The sequence below is a fragment of the Alligator mississippiensis genome, chromosome 8 (genome assembly GCF_030867095.1).
Source record: "Alligator mississippiensis isolate rAllMis1 chromosome 8, rAllMis1, whole genome shotgun sequence".
Lineage (NCBI taxonomy): Eukaryota > Metazoa > Chordata > Crocodylia > Alligatoridae > Alligator > Alligator mississippiensis.
In genome coordinates, this window is record NC_081831.1 from 79,665,962 (window position 1) to 79,687,086 (window position 21,125).

The window sequence follows — 21,125 nt, forward strand, 5'->3', positions numbered from 1 at the left end:
GATTCACCTGCGCCCGAGCCGGTGGTGGGCACACGCTGAAGGAAATTTGCATTTATATAGCACTCGGCAGCCACGCAGCATCTCAATGGGGTTCACAAACACCGCAGGAAGGAAATGCTGCTCATCAAAAATTGCTGCCTGTCTTCTTCCCCAGCGATTACAGCTATGCTCTCTTCCCCCGCCCCTCCAGCCTCCTTGCCAGGGCCCTGCCACATCAAGCTGAAGAAACCACTTCTTTGTTCACACCAAAAAAACACCCCCTCTCACCTGGGTGTGCCCCAACCCAGCAAAGACCTACAGGACCTATTGCAATCAACCCACCAGCCCCCAGCTGTAGCAATTACCAACTCCGCAACTCTCATTATCGAGTCTTGCAAGAGAACCTAGACAGAAAGGTCTCTCTAACGAAAGGAAGCATTGCAAAATGATTGCAATGGTGCTACGGCTCAGCTGAGGCTGTAAAGAGGGAGCATGTCATTACCTGGGAGAATAAGAGGTCATTAACCCGAGATAATTAGCAGGTTACAGGCAAATACAACAGTGCCAAAGAGAGGAGGCGGCTGGAGAGAAGAGGTACTTGCACAGAGCTTACAAATAAAGCAAAGCCGTGGGGTGACTGATGCGTTCCTCCACCAAGAACGGCACAGGTATGGCCCAGCACCTCTCCCTAGCATTTGTCTCACCCAAAGTGGCACTGAGTGTGGGCCTTTACTGCCTCGCCATATCATGCCCAAGTCAGATGCTCATAAATCGTGGAGGATGGAAGATGTCCATTTCTGTGGCTCAAGGAGCCCACTGTAACGCGTGTGTTGGGTAACGTAATGCATTGCAACAGCCAGAAGCATTGTGCGCCTGCCAGCATTGTGTGCGACCACCTCTGCTTTGCGTGCATACACAATATGTGTTGTATAATATAATGCATTGTGTGCACTGCATTACACAACACATATTATACCAGTCCTGCAGCAAGGAAAGCCAGAGGAGCACTTAGGTATACACAACCCATCCACTGATACAACACAAGGCAACTCACAACTCTTGATCTCTGGCAGTACACACCTGCTCTCTTGACACAGCAGTGAGAAACTCCTAGTAAGGGTGGCCTGAAAGGCCGTGCTGGTTTAGGTATTAAGCAGGTAGAGGCGATAGTGGCTTGTTGAACACACAGTGCCTCAGATACACAAGTGCCAAGAGGTTCATGCTCTAGGGGTGCACAGCAGTCACCAGCTCCCTGCATCCTGGCTCTTGTTCTCTCCCACCCTTGACAGTTTTATACCCCCTTCTAGGATTAGATCGACAACAGACCTCCCTCTTCTTCGACTGCCTCTGCTTTGCATGCAATGAACAGAAGATGCCTGGCTTATCCACACTATGGTACCCTTCCTTATCACAGTAAGGTCTGGAGATGAACTCCCATGACATTAATGGATGCTAGATAGGCCCCTCCACAACAGAACAAAAAGGTACCAAGTAAGTCTTTGGTGCTCCAAAGCGGTTAAGAAAACCCAGAAAGCATTGATCTCTTTTTCCAACCCCATTGGAAAGGAAACCTGCAAGAGCTAGCACTGCTTTCATGCTTGATGTGCAACACAAATGCTATGCCGAGGCGCCTGCTGGCTGTCAGCGTTAACACACACGGTTTCTAGCTGTTACACAGTAAAGTCACTAATCAGCTCTACCTGGCGTACGCAGCAAAATTTTGCCCTTGCACACCAGCAGCTCCGCTGGCTTTCATGGGGTTACAAAGATAGCCAAGGGCAGCTTTTGAGCAACTGTGTTTGACAGTCAGATAATAAATAGAGATAATGGGGGAAAGATTAACATAATTAGCCCCGAAGTTAAGGGCCCCGGTTTGATTGCACTGCACTGTCATTTATCTGTCTGAACAATATTCTGAATTAAAACAAAAAAGCAGCCTCGGCTCACCAACCTAGCCTTTCTTCCTGGCAGGAACCCCCGAGTTTGTATGTATTCATTAAAATCCTGTCCTAATTGCTCCCTCATCAGCTATGAATCTTAAGAAGCTTAACTGCTAAATGCTTAAATTGTGTTTACTGACAGAAAATGGAATATTCGCTAATGACTACACAGGGAGGGCTCTGTGTTATGGCAGGGGCTTCACACCTAGAGCTGCAGAGATGGTGCAACATATATTTCTCATGACAGGTGGTCTGAAAAGGTGAAGACATACCGCATCTCCTTCAAATAACAGAACGGAGGATGACAAAGTGAGCCGCTGCTTACAAAAACTTATGCTTCTCCGAGTTAGACTAAGGAGCAACTCCATCCTGCTTTCTGCCAGAGCAGAATTTCCCATCATCCTGTTTGGGGATATGCTTGGGAGCTCCAGGTTGTCACTACACCTGCCCCTTTTAAGGGCTTTGTCACCAGGGCCTGCCTGTTACCACAATCTCTGCAGCGGGAAAAGATTGCAGCTGGAACCTGAACGGTGAAGAGAACGTGTCCACTCCCCTTTTTACAAAAAAACAATGTTTTGGCAAAAACAAAATTAAGTGTTTTCCACTCAAGACAGTAAGGGGCGGGGAAAGGGAAGGGCGCAACCCACAGAAATGTCATTGCTTCCAGAAATCTAACAAGGACCTCCATGCAACTCTCAGGAGACCCACCAAAGCTCCACTCCTTTGCAACCATTAGGAGTTGATTGGGGTGGAAAAGGGGGAGGAGCTTCCAGAGTCATTAGGAAACCTACATCCATCTGAACGGTTAAGTGTGGACATCGCAAGCTGCAAATGTGCCGATAGGCTTCCACCCAGCTCCAGTTCCAGCTTGGTCCCCCATGTTGACCACCCATAGTCTGAGCTATACTGAGTTCTAGACCTCTAGTGACCAAAAACGTATGATGCAAATGGGCGCATCCAGAATCCCCCCACTCTATTACCGGGGTGGCACTGAAAGTGTCCTATGTCCCCATCCAGTGCATTTAAAAAATATTCACTCGTCCTCCTGTGATTCTTCAGTGGGAAGTGGCATCACATGAGGAGACCACTCAAAGGAGACGGCAGGGCAAGTCTTGAGTCACATAAAGCCCTTGAGCCACGTATTTGCATGGTGGCCCCCTCCTGTGAGGCTCAGTGTCCACAGGAGACTGACACGGAGGCCCATCTTGGGGAATTTAAGAGGGAATAGAGCTGCCCTTCCTGCCAGCCTCTGGAATCAGTCAGCAGGGTGTCCTCACCCATGTCCCTCTGCCTCCCCAGTCCAGCTGGGAGAAAGCTCTGCACACGCACTAAGGAAATTCCCAGACAAACGTGTCACTTGTAGGCAATTTACAGGACAACATAGCAAAGGGCAGGCACTAACCATGCCCAGGTGGTTGAGTCCTGGCTCCCAGCCCTCCGTGCACTAGAGCACCCCTCCGGTGCCCTACCTCTTCCCCAGGATGCGCTGGCACTGCTCCCCTTGCACCCCCACTCCACCTCACTGGGCACACTGTTGCATTGGGGAAAGGCAACTGCTGTGGGAATGCCAGCCAAGCCAGAATAAAGCCTTTGGTGGCTGCCATGACCCAGGACAGGGTGGGGAAAACATTACCAACCAGTTGCCATGACTCAGGACAGGGGAGGCAAAAGCATGGCCAACCAGTTGCCATGACCCAGAATAGGGTGGGAAGCATGGCCAACCAGTTGCCATGACCCAGGATGGGGGCAAGGAAGCAGGGCCAACCAGTTACCAAGACCCAGGACAGGGGGGGAAGCAGGGCCAACCAGTTACCATGACCCAGGGCAGGGGGGGAAGCAGGGCCAACCAGTTACCATGACCCAGGGCGGGGGGGGGGGAAGCATGGCCAACCAGTTGCCATGACCCAAGACAGGGAGGGGAAGCATGGCCAACCAGTTGCCATGACCCAGGACAGGGGGGGGAAAGCATGGCCAACCAGTTGCACAGCCAACCAGTATGCTGCTGTGCCCAGAGCCAGGTACAGGCCTGCAGTTAATTCAAACACAATAGGAGGACTTGGTCCTCCGATAGGAGACAGGTTGTTGTAACCAAAGGGTAGCAAAGGAGAGTTTCAAAATTACCCCCCTCCCTTCCCTGTCTCACAGTTAAGGGCTTTGCACCCATTGGAGATACCCCAATATAACCATGCCCTGCACTCTTGCAACTCCCGACAGCCAACAAACCATGACCTCCCCTTGCCCCAAACTTCTAGCCTCTCCCATAGCCCTGCTTTAAAAGCCGACCTCTTTTCGGGAGGGCCAAGACTGAACGAGGGAGCCATCTGCTCTCATTTCCACCCCTGCCGGCTCCGCAGAGCAGCATCCCCTTGAAGGCTGGCTCCTGCATTTCTGAAAGCAGGCTCTGTCCTGAGGGCCGGGGAGTTTTTACGGGTCCGAAACTTGACATTGCCTCTCAAGTTTCCAGGCAACACCGCCATCAATGAATGCAGTGTTTTAAGATCCTCCTCCCTCCCCACAACCCAATGCCTGATAAAATCTTTCTATTACAAGAAGGCAAATATTAGCTTCACTCTTTAAAACTAATATGCAGAGGTCCTCGCTCGCTCTGTTGTGGGACGTTGCACAGAATGCTTGATGTATTTATGAAGTCCTAACCTCTGAAAATATTGCCAGCAACAGGTCATAATTCTCCAGCGCGTGACCTCTGGTTTTCAAACAGTGACCTGAACAGACTGGCTACTGGGAATACGTGCGTTTTTCCTTGACCGAGCTCTCCTCTGAGACGTATTTACTGAAATACTTTATTACCTCATCATTGAGCATAATTTAAAACTGCAGTTAAGCACTCAGCGTTTAAGTAAAAGCATGCATCATTCTGACAGCCTTTGCTGAGAAGGTAGGACGTTTGCACGAACGATCAGCCCCGAAATTTCCTAAAATTCTGAGCAATTAGCTCATTTAAAAGCTTCCAATTTAGACACCTTCGCTGAAAAAGTTCAGCTTTTTGCCTCGCGTGTTTTAAGGTAGCTGTTTTGGATCGCCAAAGATGTATGAATTCAATTAGCAGGGTCTACATGAACGAAGCATTTTCCGGATGGCTTTAATCCATAGGAGACCACTATGTTGATTTGTCAATATGAATTTAATTAGTGTCTTCAAGTCTAAACTCCAAGAGTCCCCTTTTATCTAATTATCACATTTGTAAGAAACCATTATCGCATATCCCTTGGCCTGAGAGGTTTCCCCATGCAACCCAGGGCCACGTCTGGAATAGGAGCGTGCTTTTAAACAACCTCAACGTGGTTCAGAGAATGACATTAGGCTCAGCAGCGTCAGATGCGGTGTCCGTGCTCTTTCTGACTGAGAAAAGGCTACTTTTTGTTGCTGTTTTTTATCACCAGGGCTTGGGCTTGCACCAAAAAGATTTACTTCCTTCACAGAGCAACTGAATCAGGAAAGAGATCACGCATCTATACACAACTGCAAGAAATGGTACCGCGCGGTGCTCACTTGCACATGAATGGCCATGCAGCAAATGACTGCTCCTTGGTTCACATGTTGCTTGCTGTAGCATGGGGAAAAAGAAGTACAGGGATTTACCCTGCAAACACTGGGATGTAGACCTGGTTAGCTCTTGGAAACTGTGGGTCCTTCTTGCTTCTCACAGTGCTTATTTATGCACCTTTTCACAGCAGCACCTGGGATCCTGCTCCTGGCTGGGGCTTCCCTGAGGATGGATGTGCACAGCAATAAGACACGGATCCCAACCCAAACAGCTTGCAAACTAAAACACACAAGACCAAGGAGGAGCCCACCTCTGTCTGCCCCTCCAAGGTGAAGCCAAGGGGCGAGGAAATAAGGATTTTCCTTTATAGCATCCCTTCCTGGGAATGCCGGGGGCACAGGGCTGGTATTGTGGGGGTCAGGTCCCCCAAGGGGTCTGGCAGGGCTGGATGCTGAACTCAGATGCCCCAATCAGGCACCCCGCACCTTGCTACATCTCTCTCACATTGCCCCAACTGCAAAGAAACCAAGTCAAAGAAGAGTTTATTTTTAGCCAGCTGTGAGCACCTCCCTCCAATTCCCACTACATGCAGAGAAGCAACTCGAGTAAAGACCCCATATGTAGGCATGGGCAAACCGGGCAATTGCCTGGGGCCCGAACAGAAAGAGAGCCCGAAAATGGTAATTTAAAAATTATTATCATCATCATCATCATCTCAGCCAAAGGGGGGCCTGATATTAAAAGTTAGCCTGGGGCCGCCAGGAGTCTCGGTGCGGTGCTGGGCACCCCCAATGCAGTGGGGAAACCTGCCAGTGGAACAGGAGGGGCTGCAAATCACATGCAAGACACCAGGTTTTTAGGGCACCTACTTTTTCAGGGGCCCCAAAATTGTGGCCTTTCAACTGAACATCCAAATTGCTTTGCAATTCTGAAATGCTGTGAGAAAGCCCCGCCACTTCAGAGGCAATGTTTCAATTAGCGCCCTGATGCAATTCAGATCTAAAAAATGCCACTTGCCCCTTCCATAGGGCGAGTTGCCATAATGCCACCCCTGTAAAACCTCCCCGGACTCCGGCAAGGGATCAGACGCGGGGACTCCTCAGCTCGCCTTTTTCCTTCATCAGCTAAAAGGGAACTTCAAATTTTCCCCCATTAACCACACTTGTAAAGACCATATGCAACAAGAGCCCTTCCCCGGTTTGTCGAGGCATTCGTACACCACATTACGGCATTAATTATATGGGGTGACTCTTTTTAAAGAGAAACAGCAACGTATGGTATTGTGACATTAATACAGGCCTCCATTTCTTTTATGTGCCCATTATCACATTTCCCAGCACGCCCGAATTCAGTTCCCAGAAACCAGAATTTGCTACGATTCAAATGACTGGGCAACTCTGCTGCTGAGAGATAATGTGAAGGAACTTAATACCGCAGAACCATTTTGGGTATAACGGCCTGAGTTTTTACAAGCCAGCTTTGATCAGATTTCTGCTCAGAAACAGGAGAGAGACCTCTGCTGGGAAAAAGAAAATCCTTAACATCTCCTTACTGATCTTGGTAGTTTTATTTTTTAAGCGATGCACAATTCGTTGTATATACTGAACAACAAGGAAAGGCTTCTAAGTTTGCCTTCTGTTTACAGCCTATAACTTTCAGTCTTTGCAAAGGGAATGCAAAGCCGCCGGGGGGAAAAAAAATGCAGAAAACTTTATTCATGGACTTCAAATCCATCCAGAAAGAATTTGCTGGTTTTTAAAACAAGACCAGAAACACACATTTAAACACTGGGAGAAGAAAAAAAAAAAACATTCAGTGCACATTTCTGCTGAAAAGCTTTTAGCATCAATTACTAACATGTTGAACTTGTGCGTGTCAGTGGCAGTGATTAAACGTGTACAGTATTGATCCCCAGCCTGCTGCGATAGCCTTTACCGGGGCTTAGTTATAGCAATCCCTCTCTTTAAAAAGGGAGTGAATGTCACACTAGCACGGGTAAAAACAAATCACACCTCAAAGCCCCAGCTACAAACCCTTTCCAAAAGCTGGGGAGGTGGGGGAGACAGCTTATCCTCCCAACACAAAGAAACAGATCTCTGCAGAGCTGTACCCACTCTCACATTGCTGCTACCCTATGCAAACAAGTATCTTGGCAATTATTTGCATTTTACCCAGGGCAAAAGCTCCTCCATTTAAACCGCTGCTGCAGCTTCTTGTCATGCAGAAAGGCTGAAATTTTGCTTTTTGGCACAGGCGAATTTTCATTAATTCCCCCAGCTGGAGACTCACCATTTTCCAGAGGAATTTGGCCATTTCCCCAGCACGCAAAACCTCTGCGGGTTAGCACCAGCAGGGTTTCATTTTCACAAGATCAGTCTCCAAATAGGCACTGCAGCCTATTGTCCAAATACAGTACGAGCGCAGCTAAGGCCATTTGATTGGGCACATGGTTTCCTGGCATTTACTCCCCCATCTGTTGGCTTTTAGCATACATTTAAGGGAGAGCGCCTCTTGCTTGAATGAGCTGGTGAACCTTTATGCCGCCACGCAGAGCAGACTGGCCCACATTTGGGTTCTGCAGACTGCAATGGATACCCCAGACGTGGCAGGAGAAGGACCGCGAAGCTGCCCAGACCAGGCTTTGCTGTGCAATGCATGCTTTTTCCATTCCTCCAAAAGAGAAAGGTCTCGAATGTGTGTGGGGAGATATCGGAGCTTCCCCAAGGCTAACTCTGAGCCTACTTCATCTCCCACCTGATCCTGAAACACATGCCGAAGAGAGGCAAGGAAAGCAAGATGTAATAAGACACGAAAGACGGGGGAGAGAGGCACTTAAAATCCCATGCTGATTTCCACTTTAATGACTTTGATGTGCGGGAAGGGAGTTACCGAAAGAGTTACCCGTGTCTTTCCACGGCCAGAGTGCTCCTTCAGAAACCAAGCGCAGACACAACCTTCAAACCACATGTCATCGTGTCAGGTTGCACGCTGGTCTTGTGACAGAGAAGAGAGGTCGCTAGCAGCTATCAAACAAACTCAAACTGGCAGCTACAAGGTGAAAGGCTGGTGTGCGATTCCACCCTTACAATTTGCAAAAAGCAGCCACAGCAAAGGACTTGATTAGCCATTCTTTTCATGCCGTCTCTACAAGCACCTTAGCATCACAGTATTTCTCAGTGTGTTCGAGGCATGGCACGTGGCTGTATTTTATCATTTACTTTTGCACAGATGGCTAGTTCTCAATGCAGATGGGTGGCACTCCCACGCTTCGTGCCATGATGCTCCTTGAATAGCCCTAATCGGCCTCCTCAAAGCTTGGGCCAGGAGGATCAGCAGGTCTAGGTGTCAATTTGGGCAAACTCCCTCCCTCTCACCCACCAGGCCCCTCCAGGTTTATGGGCTAATTTATTTCCATGAAGAGATTTGCTCCATGCGCAGCTCTTCCAGCCACCCTGGCGGACTTTAATTCTTCGAGTCACCTTTAGGAAACAAGCAATTGTTTGGCTTTTCCCCTCCAGCCCCACATCTACTTAAAAAGGACATTCGGAGAAAGATACCGCAGCTCCCCTCCCGAGGCACTGAGCACTTGCCGTATTGATCGACTTCCCCCGTATACACGTATCGACTTGGAGATGCGTCTGCTATGCTTCTTCAAGGGAAGCCTCTGGGCCTCTCCCTTTGAACATCTAAGCAGCAGCATTGCACTATTGATGGGCACAGTTCAGGAGACGTTTGGCTGGAGTGTTTGTGTAAGTTAGCGTGCCCTTTCCTGCTCGGCATTCACCTGGCAGCTGAGCAACGTCCCTGCACGTGCATCCGACCTCTCGGCACCGTCCTGGAAACTTCTTCCGCTCGTGTTGTCCTTCCTTTCACCAACGCACTCACACAGTACTTCCCCCCTCTCCCTGGCACGACTCCTCCCGTCCATCCTCACTGCAGCTGCAAGTGCTCAGTCCCACCGTGGACAAAGGCAAATGGATAAAGCTCAAGGGTAAGGGAAGGCGAAAACACAATCTGGTTCGACGTGCAGCCCAGCTTTGCCCGCTCCACTCGTGCTCCAAGAGCAGAGTTGGGAAAAATTTAAAACATGCAGCCAACACCTAAGAAATCAAATCCAGCAGCCCCTGGGGTAGAAAGTATAGATCCTCCTTCTTGAACCAGGTTTGTCATTTCTGTTGCCATTTGTCCACCAGCACGGACAAGCTGGCAGAGCTGGGTCCCCCTATAACAAGGTTTGCTGCGTGCACAAACACACCCGGCTTCGCTTTACACACGCTGCAGCCCTGGCTGGCTTCTGTCTCGAAACACGAGCACTGCGAGCACCGCTAGAGGGCTCGCCAACTCTTGAAAGGGATGCTAGCCAAGCCTTGTGCATTAGGGGCATCTGTCTTCTCCAGTTCGGAAGGAAGGGCCTTAGTAGGTGGCCTTATCTCATGTAAAGCAAACCGAGGCTTTTCTCCCCACCTTGGAGAAGAGAAGCATCATGGTTGTCCAAGACAGATCTGACCACCCTGTACGTCGCTACATCCCTGTTCTTACAAAAGCACTAGCAGAGTTCCCTCTCCTCTGCAAGCATTGGGATTGTTTTCCCCATCTACCATCCGATGCCCACCCCCAAGAACTGTTTGGGATTATCCACGGAGCGAGCGCCTGCCAGGTGCATGGAAAATGTTTCTGCACAGCAGGCATACATATTAGTCCCTGTTTTGTCTTAGCAGACAGGTTACTAGTGCCTGCAAGGTTATCAGCAGCGGGTACACAGAGCCAGTGCCGAAGGCTGTCCAGATACAAATGAAGATGACACCAACACCACTCCTACAGTGCTGAAATCAGGGTTCGTCCGTGCAATTCAACCTCGTTAGCAGCAGTTCAGCCTCTCTCCAATGGGAGACGTGGGCATTGCTAGCAATGGGCACAAACGGGATGCTCTGACCCAGGTAAGAGGTGTCAGGCATGTGCACGGCAGCTCTCTCCTCATTTGTTTAATCTAGATTAACACAAATTGCCGCCGGCGGCAACACATTCGAGCCCCCTGCCAACTCCCCAGTATGTCGGAGAGGCGCAGGACTGGGAAATCATCTCGCACTGGCATGGAGCCTCGCCCCTCTGCTTTGTAGCCCCTGGGCAGGTGCCAGCACTGAACAGCACCTGGATTGCTGCAGGGGAGGGAGGAAATCATTCCTGCAAATTCGCCCTTGTACAAAACAGTCATTTCTCTCCCCCTGTTCATGCCCAGCTCTGTTATTGGATTCCAAAGCAGCCTGGGTATAGAGCGCATATGAAAGCCATAATCGAGTTGGAGAGCAATGGGACTAGTGAAGCAAGCTAGCCATAACTCACTGAGCTCCGCGGTCTGTCCTGCTCTGGCAGTAACACCGAGCGGGCTGGCTGCAAGGGACTGTGTCATCCTGGCATCGGGCCTTCCCCCAGGATGGAGCCATCATTCCTCCAGAGAGGAGCGTTTGGCAGGAAACACGCTGTTCCCCCAGAAAGAAACAAAGGACGCCAAATTTAATTACTAGCATTAACATACGAGCCTTTCCCTATGCAGCCACGTGCTGTTCTCAGCCCCACGCGCGCGGCTGCGCTGAAGAAAATCCTTCTCGACATTGGAGCTCTTACACTAGTTAGGTGCGTCAGGGCCTAGCCAAGTCCTCTGCCAATGCATCCAAATGTGGGAGCTTAGAGGCATCGCAGAGGGGACGTTTCAGCAGCAGCCGCCACAAGATCAAGAGACACGATTGACCTGAACTGCAGATCCCCATCATGATCCTGCATCCGTCAGCTGCAGATGCATTGAGCGACAGGGAGTCTCGGCAGGGGCGGTGATCCCTCACAGTCAAGGATGATCGCTCCCACGGGTCAAGTAGAGTTGTAGAGGAGTCTATTGATGGCTAAGAAGGCCAATCCTAGAGTCGCCGGTTAATGGGAGGGTCTTCTTTCCTTTCCTGCCATTTTTATCATTTTTCTGTCTCTAGGATGAAATGGTTTTCCTCAAAGTAAGGTGTACCTTCTGTCATAAAGAATCACTGTGTTGCCCTGTCCCAGGTGAGTTTTTCCTCTAATTTGTGATGTCCATGCCACACACAATGTTTACCTTGAGGGTGCCCTTGAAGCATTTCCTCTGGCCCCGTGTGCCCTTTGGCCACAGCCAAGTTGGGAGTAAATCAGTTGTCTTGGTAAACATGCATCAGGCATGCACGCACAACGCCCTGTTCACCACAGCGGATGTTGAATAATCAATACTTCCATGCTGGTAGTGTTGGCATCAGTAAGGACATTGGTATTTGAGAGACAAACCTCCCACTTTATGCCAAGGATCTTCCGGAGGTAGCGCTGGTGAAGGTACTCCAGGCATTTCAGGTGGTGCCTGTAGGTCACCCAAGCTTCATAGCCATAGAGAAGAGTTGGGATTACCACAGCCTTGCATAGTAGGAAGTTCATTCGAGTCCTGATGTCGTGATCTTTGAACACATAATGATAGTCTTCTGAAGGCAGATAAATATCTACCGCATGCAGGTACTTTTAAGGCTTCATCAGCAAGATCCAGCTGCTCGGTACGTTCCAAGATCCAACCACACCGGCGGGCAAGCATTCGTCTCGGCACCCTTGGGCAAGGAAGACTTTCCTACCACGGGTCCTCTGACTTCCTCCCACACAGGCATTTGTGCATAAGAGCCACATCGCAGTTCTGCGCTCAGCCCAGACTTCCCCCAGCAAGAAACACCTCGAGGCCTTCCCAGATAATAATTTGTAGAAAATTAGGGTTGGAAGGAACCTCAGGAGGTCATCCAGTGCAACCCCCAATAACAACACAAAAGCACTGTCAGCAACTTAGTGGAAAACCCAGCTTGCTTGCTTAAAGGCTCTCACGTGCTGTGATCAGCCATCCTTCACGGGGTGGATAAGGCATTACTACCCTTTGGTAGGCTGCGAGCTACTGGGCTCCTTGGGCTTGACCCCTAGGTGCACAAAAGCTGCTTCACATCACTTTAATAGCGGTGGTATGAAGCGCGTCTGCATCTGCATCGTTCTTTATGAACCATGTGTAGTGCTAATGCAGTATAAAGTGGATGGGGAAAAAAAATTAGGCCCCGTCTCTCTAAATTTATGACACCACCAGTCCCGGTCTATGGCTGAGGTCTAGAATACTTCATCTCAATGTGTTATTTCCAAAAAAACACCTCCTGTATGAGCGAGGGAAGAGCCCTTTCCTAGCGCCAGGAATTACCAGTCTGTGGAGTTCAGCTTATTTTTAAAAAATTGCTGAAAAATATTTCCCTCTGCTGCCTCCCAGCCAGCACTGGGGTTGGTAGAGGATTGATAATCAGTGGATTTAAGACAGCCAGAAGTTATTGTCAGCACGAAGTTACCAATTAAGTGAATTTAATCCCAAATTCCCCTCTTAAACTGGGCAGTAAAAGGATGTATTAGCCCTGGTAGGCCATAACCATTTGAGGTACCAGCTCATGGACTTGATAAACTAAGCCAGGTCACATTATACCAGGGCAGAGAACAAGAAACCTCCAGTGAAAATGCAAGTTCTGCAGGCAGCAAGGGGTTTATTTGGGGGGGGGGGGGGGTTTAACCCAGGGGAAGAGCTGAGCAGCTCAGAAGTGCAGAGGTGGGAAGTTTAGTGTCCTGGAAAGTCTGGGCAGTTATTCTCCCTGCCAAAGTTTTTCATGGCATTTCAGACAGAAAAGGCACCAGCTTCCCATCGCCGCACTGCCTCACAGCACAGCGATTTAGAGATGTTGGCCTTAGATCTGCAAGTGAAACGTCGGAAGTTTTGGGTTCCTTCTAGCTCAGAGGTACGAGATAAATGTACCAAAAGACCTCTGTCAATCACCTCTTATATTAGCAAAAGATGTTCCACCTGAATATGTTTTCACATGATTAAAATACGTTTGCCACTGGGCTGCCCAACCTCAAAGGTCACTCCAGCTTCCTCCTCCAGCATTCAGAGCTAAAACAAGAGAGCACATTTTCAATACCAAATGTTTTTTTCCAAACAACTGAAGAGCTATTTCTAACACCCTCCCACTAGGACTATCCTCATTTTGATGGAGGGAAAAATATTAGAGCAAATCTTGTGTTGCAAAGACCTCAGAAAGGCCACAGCAGGGCAGACCGTGTTTAACACGATGGACTCCTACGTGAAACGTCTGGGTTTCACTTGTGAATCACGTTTGCAAACCGAACAGTCCTAACATTGTGTGGCCTCCGGGGTACCTTTGTGCTGAGGCACCCTAGTGAGAATCACTGACCAAACCAGTTAAAACAGAGATTGTTTCACATACACAGGCTTCTTCAAATAGGATTAAAAGTCACGGTGTGTAAGGGTCTCTTTTCCTATGTGATTCAGCACCATTTTTTGGATACCTCTTGAGACTTTCTCCTTCCCTGTTACATAGGTGCAAGAAATCTTATGCATTTGTCTCCCAGTAAAGGCCCAACTCCAAACCCACTGAATTTAGTAGCGTCTTCCCACTGACGACAAGGTGCTTTTGATCAGGCCTCAGTTGAAGGGCCTGTTGGTAGATGCATTAGCAACGCACAATCCAGCAATTCCTTTGTGCTTGCAAATGTGACTGACGCAAGGTCCTTGTCGGCTAGTGGTGCAAACATCAACCCCAGAAGGGATGCAATGGCATCACCATCTATTAAATATCAGCCATTTTCCTTCCGGTGGTTCCAGGTGACTATCTGTACTAAATACAGACATGCGTCTTGCATTGAGATCATTTACATTTCCAGTTAGCCTTTCCCCTCTGCCCCTGCCAAAGACTATTTAGCGAGGTGCATTTCCTCCCAGCGCGCTGCTTTGGATGGGAACGCTGTTGACACAAAGCCTTGTCAGTACTAAATACTAGCCCACTTCAGCTCTCACCCAGGGAGTTAGGGTCTTTGCCATGTCCTGCCTACACCTGCTGCCCTTAGAAGAGACACACAAATAAAGTGGCCGCTGACCTTCAGAAAGCAAATACTAATTGGCCAACAAGCTGCTGTTGCATTGGTGCAAGTAAAAGCACCCTTGCTCCCTTCAGCTGAAATGGTCCCATCCTAGGTGATACTTGTCACGGTGAAACCTCATCTCCCTGGCCTAGCATCCCAGCAGTCAAGTGTAGGACAAAACTGCCTCATCTGCACATCAAAGGGACTCTCGTGGACTCAAAGGAACATGCATCCCACCTTCGGCATCCTCTGTGCAAAATGAAGTTTATTTTCTATTTAATGGGACTTTTACCATCTTTAATTTCCCCTCAGCCTGAAGAAAGGTGCGTGCACCCGAAAGCTTGCAAAGAAAGATTTGGTGTTGTTGTTGCTATTTTCTAGTTGGCCTAAGAAAAAGGATCACCTCTGAACCAAGGGTTTTACAGTTTGTATTCCTTTTTGTCTCAGACCAACACGGCTAGAAAATAGATCCCTGGGAGAGATCCACGAGCACTTTTCATCATCATAGAGATTGTACGTTACTTAATAGTTTATATTGTGTTGTTTTTGCTGGGTTTTATTGTTATAACGTGAAAATTAATAACTATTATAATTACAAAGGAAAAACAATCATCATAGAGGAGCAGGGCAGGAAGGGACACATACTGATCAGTGGCACATGAGCTACCGCACCTACAGCAGCAAAAATCCCATTCCAGCTCCCCTGGCATGCACCAGGGTTTTTTTCCCCCAGACACGGGCACCTGTTTTAATCCAGCCTACGTAGACTCTTATGAGCTAAATGCAAATTCCAGCATTAACCAAAAGCTATAACTTTCATGATGCAGTTGTAAGGAGAGCGACAAGGAGGGATTTCTTCTATTTTGGGAGGCGTGATGAATGCCAGTTGGCTTACGTCTCAAGCAATAAATGAAGAATCACTCCGCACTACTGGAAGTGAAGGTAAACCTGCTTTTGAAAGGCAACGGCATCAAACTAATGCTTTCTTTCTACATACAAAAAAACAAAAGATGAGCAATAATTAGGCACAGCGTGGAGTAAGTCATAAATATGAGGGGGAGAGAAAAATGCTAATTTTCACCCAAGCTCTCACGACATCCATCCCTGTCAATGCATGCGTCGGGCATCCGAACGAGACCGATAAACGAAGCCCGTTGTGGGAGGCTTGGTTTTGCCGAGGTTGGGGTCTGATGGCAGGAAGACCACGAGAAGTGGCCAAGCGGAACGAGCGCATAGCGCGACTTCTTAACGATCTCTCTGCAACCAGCCAACTGGCAGCCGCTTGGCTAATGGCCACTCGAATCCAAAAGACCATCTGGCAACTGGTTCACACGTATCCCTCGCAGGGTTAACAGATGCAAGCGAAATGGTTTGGGAACGGCGGTGAGCAGGAGCAATTAGTTGAATCCTGGGCTAAACACTTTAAAATCCGAGCTATTTGGAACAGCAACAAAAATCCCCACTCCTAATTCCACTGCGAATGTCTAAGGAGCAACCAAATCAGCAGCTGGCTCGCAAACCAAAGAGGCCTAAAGACAATGAGGTTTCTTTTATTCTGTCCCATTTTGATCCATGGTAGGGATGGGACACCGACGCCGTCTGTCCTTGGGCATATCACTTAACCCCCAGGCCTTCTTCCCACCTCTTCCCCCACCTGGGAAATGGGGCTGGATTCACCCCACAGGGTGCTGGAGACTTAATTGATTTAAGATTTTTGAAGGACTAAGACTCTCGGATAAGAGTAGCTGTAGAAGTACAAAGCATTGTCATCCATTACTCTAACCAATTAATTAATAAACTAATCAATTTTATTCTCTCGAGACAAGAGAGGGGGTTTCTTCACTTCCTCTTCCCCTCCCCCACCATTTCTTTGCTGCTCTGCTTTAAAAGAGTTATTTTCCCGACTGGAGAAAACTGAATGAGGAGCTTAATCCCAAATAAAATAAATTGCCAGTAATTTCTGGTATCCCCTCTGCTATTATTGAAAAATTTGCATTTGAATAGGGGCTTTTTTCCATCACAATCCAGCTTCACCTTGATCCTGCACTATAATCATCATCCCACGTTTATGAAATCACAGCATGTTGCCGTAGAAATTATGTCACAAATTCATCATTATGACTTCCCCAGCAGGAGCAATTGGAGCTGAAGATTGGCTGTAAGAGTTACCTTTTTACCAACCCTGCTTTAAAGATATTTTAATTTTTTTGCAAGGGGGTGAAGGTATAGAATTGAGATTAACCACCATAGGGAATTCCTCTTATATATCAAGTATGCAAGGGAGACAAGATTACACCTATAAGTCACAGAAGCCATAAAATATGATCAAGAGATGTTAGGAGTTGATTCATCCTCCGTAATCTCTGGAAGGTTTACAGAAAACAGACTATTAGTTAAAAATATGTGTCATACAAAATCCAAAACATGGAACCAGCCATGTAATGGGAAACTCCCAGTTGGAAAAGCTTCTCTCACAAACCATTAACAACAGTGGGGCTTACTGGTTTTGCACACTGCTTTGATAACCAGCGAGGTACCAGGGCACGAAGAATACAGGAAATGAAGTTTAAGGTAAATTATTTATATTTAAATATTTTTTGTGTTTTCCCACTAGGCTGAAGCTCCTTTTCAAAAAGGCTCCATATTATATTTGCTAAATGAGAGACACTACAGTACTCCGACACTGGGGAAAACCTTAAAACAAAGAATAGTGATGCTATAAGCAATGTACTCTGCCACTCCAGTAATTGTCTTATTATCCTTCTTAATTATTGAAAATAAACCACATTGGAATAAAAAGAGAGCTCTAGCTGTGAGGGAGAGAGAAGAAAACCATTTAATGAAAAATTAAAGACTCGCAAACAACTTTGTGTCGAAAAATGCATGGCTTCCAGGAGCACAAGCCCACCTTCAGCAGACCTGGATGCGATTAGGCTGTGCTCGGTTGGATTTTAGGCAGTCAGCCCTCGCAGCAGCCCAGTGAAAGCACCCATCCCTTTGAGCAAAGAGGACAGGACTTGCTTGGGCACAACTGCATGCATTACACCCCAAACTCACTCTGCAGGGGAGATGCACTTTAAAAGCAGGGGAGGACTGTTGCTGAAAGCAAGGGAGGACTGCACGGATCAGCAGCAAGACCGGGCTTTGAACAAGGGGGTCCCTGTGCCTGGGAGGTGGGCGTAGTCTGAGGGGCAAAAGCATCCCTGTGCTACCAGGAAGGTGCGTCCGCAAGCAGCCAGGCCCCAGCCCTCTGGGCAGATGAGGACCCGTTCCTCGGCTGCTCCCAGCCCCTGGGCACTCTTCTGTTTGGAGTTTGGAGGTTGTCTCCCAAGGTGGGCAGTGCAACCCCATCCCATCCCATCCCGAGCACCTCCAAGCTTGGTGCCCGGTGCAACCCCATCCCATGCCATCCCAAGCACCTCCGAACTTGGTGGGCAATGCAACCCCATCCCATCCCGAGCACCTTCGAGCTTGGTGGGCAATGCAACCCCATCCCATCCCAAGCACTTCCGAGCTTGGTGGGCAATGCAACCCCATCCCATCCCAAGCACCTCCGAGCTTGGTGGGCAATGCAACCCCATCCCATCCCAAGCACCTCCGAGCTTGGTGGGCAATGCAACCCCATCCCATCCCAAGCACCTCCGAGCTTGGTGGGCAATGCAACCCCATCCCATCCCAAGCACCTCCGAGCTTGGTGGGCAATGCAACCCCATCCCATCCCAAGCACCTCCGAGCTTGGTGGGCAATGCAACCCCATCCCATCCCAAGCACCTCCGAGCTTGGTGGGCAATGCAACCCCATCCCATCCCAAGCACCTCCGAGCTTTGAGGCCGGTGCAACCCTATCCTGAGCACCTTGGGTTTTGAAACCCAAGTCCCCAGAGACCTGAAACTCTGCTTCTGCACAGGCCCCCAAAAGCCTCCTTTGCAGCAGGGTGCCTGTCACCTGCCTACACCGGGCCTGGGTCCAGAAGAGAAGCCTTGTCCTCGTGCCCCCGGCAGGGTGTCCACCCAGGAGCCCCGCTCCAAGAACACATCCTGCACATCTCCAATGTGGTGGCACCTGCACCAGGGAGGCAAGGACAACCAAATTCCCTAGCCCAAACCCGCTACCGCCTTTCCTTCAGGTGGGGCGTAGACTGGTGAATTAGAAGTCAAGTCCAGCAACAGTCTGACTTGAGTTTTCTTACCCCGAAGTAATCAGTTTTTGCCTATTTCTATCCTGTATGATTCTCTCTTGGTGTGTAGAATGGGCTTGTTTATGGGGCAGAGGGGGTATTTTGAGGTGTGTTTGCTTTCTACCCTTCTCTTTTGGACTAATGTGATCTGAGCAGATTAAAAGCCTGCTAGAGTTTTGACATGTGCCAATAAAGTGTGGAGGACCTCCACACTCCCACTGCTATTGGGACTATCTCCCAAGCAAGGACTGAAAAATCAGTCCCCAACCCCAGAGGGGGGAAAAAAACCCTGTTACAGAAGCCATTCATTCTGTGGGAAATCCATTAAGGCCGGCTTGGTACGCTCAGGCTTCCTCCAACTGTGTACGTTTCTGCTCCATTAATAAAAGCTAAGCCTTTGGCAAAGGAATAGGTGCAAGAGGAAGGAACTTTGTTTCGAGCTTCAGAGGCTAGTACTGCAAACAGTAAAGATTTTATAGCCATTAGGTCCCCATGGTTGTAAAGGGAAGTTATTTAGCGCTTGCAAGTCTGTTATGCTGCGGTTGCGCTCTCCCATTTCATGCAAGTAACAAAACAACAATTAAATAATTAATAGAAAACATGCTAATAGGTTTTTCATTCTTACTGTGGCCATTAAAACCTTTCAAATGCGACGTCTCCAGGAGCACAGCATCTCATTTAGTTCACCACAGCACAACTCATTAAGGGGGAGAGCAGAGGGAAACTTCAGAGTCATTCAGAGCACAAAGTAGGGGGAAATAAAAAGGCCAGCTCAACAAGCCCCATGGCAAGATTGTGAAGTAGATTCTAATTAGGTAACGACCCGCTTGCTATTTTCTATCTGGCGTTAGCAGTTCTGAAGCTTGGACATTTCTAATCAGAGGGCAAAGAGAATTAGACGCAACATGCCGGCACGGTCGTTTAAAGTTCTTAATGATGTTGAGTGCTGGAAGTTATCCCGCATGGCAATATGTTAATGAGGATGCTGTCATTAAGGGCATGTGCAGTACAGAGCGCCGTCTCATTTGCACGGCAGTTTATACAGCTGCTTTCTGCCGAGCCACAGCATCCTCTCCCCGCCTTTGTGCAGAGACAGCTTTGCCGGAGCTGCAACAATGCTGCCCACCGTCTGGTGGGATGCATCTCTGTCCTGGCCTTCTGAAGTTCAGGGCATTAGATACTAACCGAATGGACTTTTCCCTGGACCACGCCGCTCCCCAGGCATCGCTACTGCACGCAGCCGGGTCCTACGTACCTCCAGTGCCTGCCTTCCCAACGGCAGCAGTGCAGTCCATAGCCAGGACTGCAAATGTAGACACGGGACAACTTCCCCCAAAAGACAGGCCATGGGGTTTGCAACGGAGGGAAGAGGGAAAGCAAAGGAGTCCAACAGGTAGCAACAGGCTCTACGGCACATCCAGCATCTCCGAAACATAGAAGGACTCTCCCAAGTTTTACTTGGGCAGCTCCATGAGGGTCTTTTTTTTAATTGATGAAAAACAGTTCAGCTGTCACCCATTAGTGACACAGACAGGTGCCCAAAGCTGCCCTGCTCCCCTCTGCTGCAGGACAAGACTTCCCCTGCCCAACAAGCATTACATTTGTTTGGATCTACAAGTCGGGGATGCGGACGGTCCCTCCTCTCTCCTCCAACCAGGACCTAATAGACCGCAGGCCAAAGGCAGCCTGCCGTCCCTTTGAAATAGCCCTGCAGGGATAAAACTTTGGGCACCCCTATAATGGTCCACCCCCCCAGGGACAGCAGCCAGGTTGCAAAGCACAGCCAGTCCTAAGCGCACGCAGCAAGGGCTGTTTCTCCTCCCAGGAATGGCAGGGAGGGGGTATACACCATATGCACCATGCCAGTCGCTTCCACTTTGCTGGGGCATCGAGAACCTCAGTCTACTAAGGAAGGCCAAGCACTAGCTGAGCCCCTCACAATTGATAACAGATGCATCCCCACAGCCCTGCCTGGGTCCCAGGCACGCTCTCTCCTTCTCCCTCATGGTACAAACACCACCGCAGTCTCTCTGGACCGGAGCATATCTCCCCTCTTTGGGAAGCCTTGCTGGGCTCTGGTCTGGCGTGCACACGCAGCAGAGGAAAGGACATGTAGCACATGGGTTTGTATTTGAGAAGAGAAAGCAGGGCAGCATCCAAGGGAGGATTCGGTCCTGCTCCAGCATTAAAACCCCCTCCCTTTGTCCCAGCTTAGGGGGCACAGCTTTCTGGTACTCACAGGCAGATCCTGCAACTTCCCTCCTGGCCAGCACCACAGCCCCCTGGAAGGTGCAGAGGCTTTACCAGCAATGCCTACAGCTAGCCCAGTGCTTGAAAACTTTGGACAAGCCCCACCAGCATACCTGCTACCTCCCACACCACAGGGGGAGGCACCAGGTGCAGTAATTGCACAAACTAACCACCCTCAGCTGAGGTTAATTAGCTCCAATTAGCCCCTCTACTCCAAACCTGCCTTTCTCCCAGTGGAAAGGTTGCCTTTGGGGGTTTGGACCCAGCAAAGATCTCCGAGACTCAACTGGGTCAGTCCCAGCACAGCTAGGTAGAGCCC

General features: G+C 49.1%; 1 non-coding gene across 1 annotated transcript in view; it reads right to left on the reverse strand.

Moving 5' to 3' along the window:
• LOC102575046 (uncharacterized) overlaps positions 1 to 20,934 on the reverse strand; it is a 149,435-nt gene extending 128,501 nt beyond the window's left edge. Inside the window, exon 1 of the transcript XR_001372549.3 lies at positions 20,796 to 20,934. This is a non-coding gene — a transcript (uncharacterized LOC102575046). The remainder of the gene's footprint in view (positions 1 to 20,795) is intronic.
• Between the last annotated feature and the right edge of the window lie 191 nt (positions 20,935 to 21,125).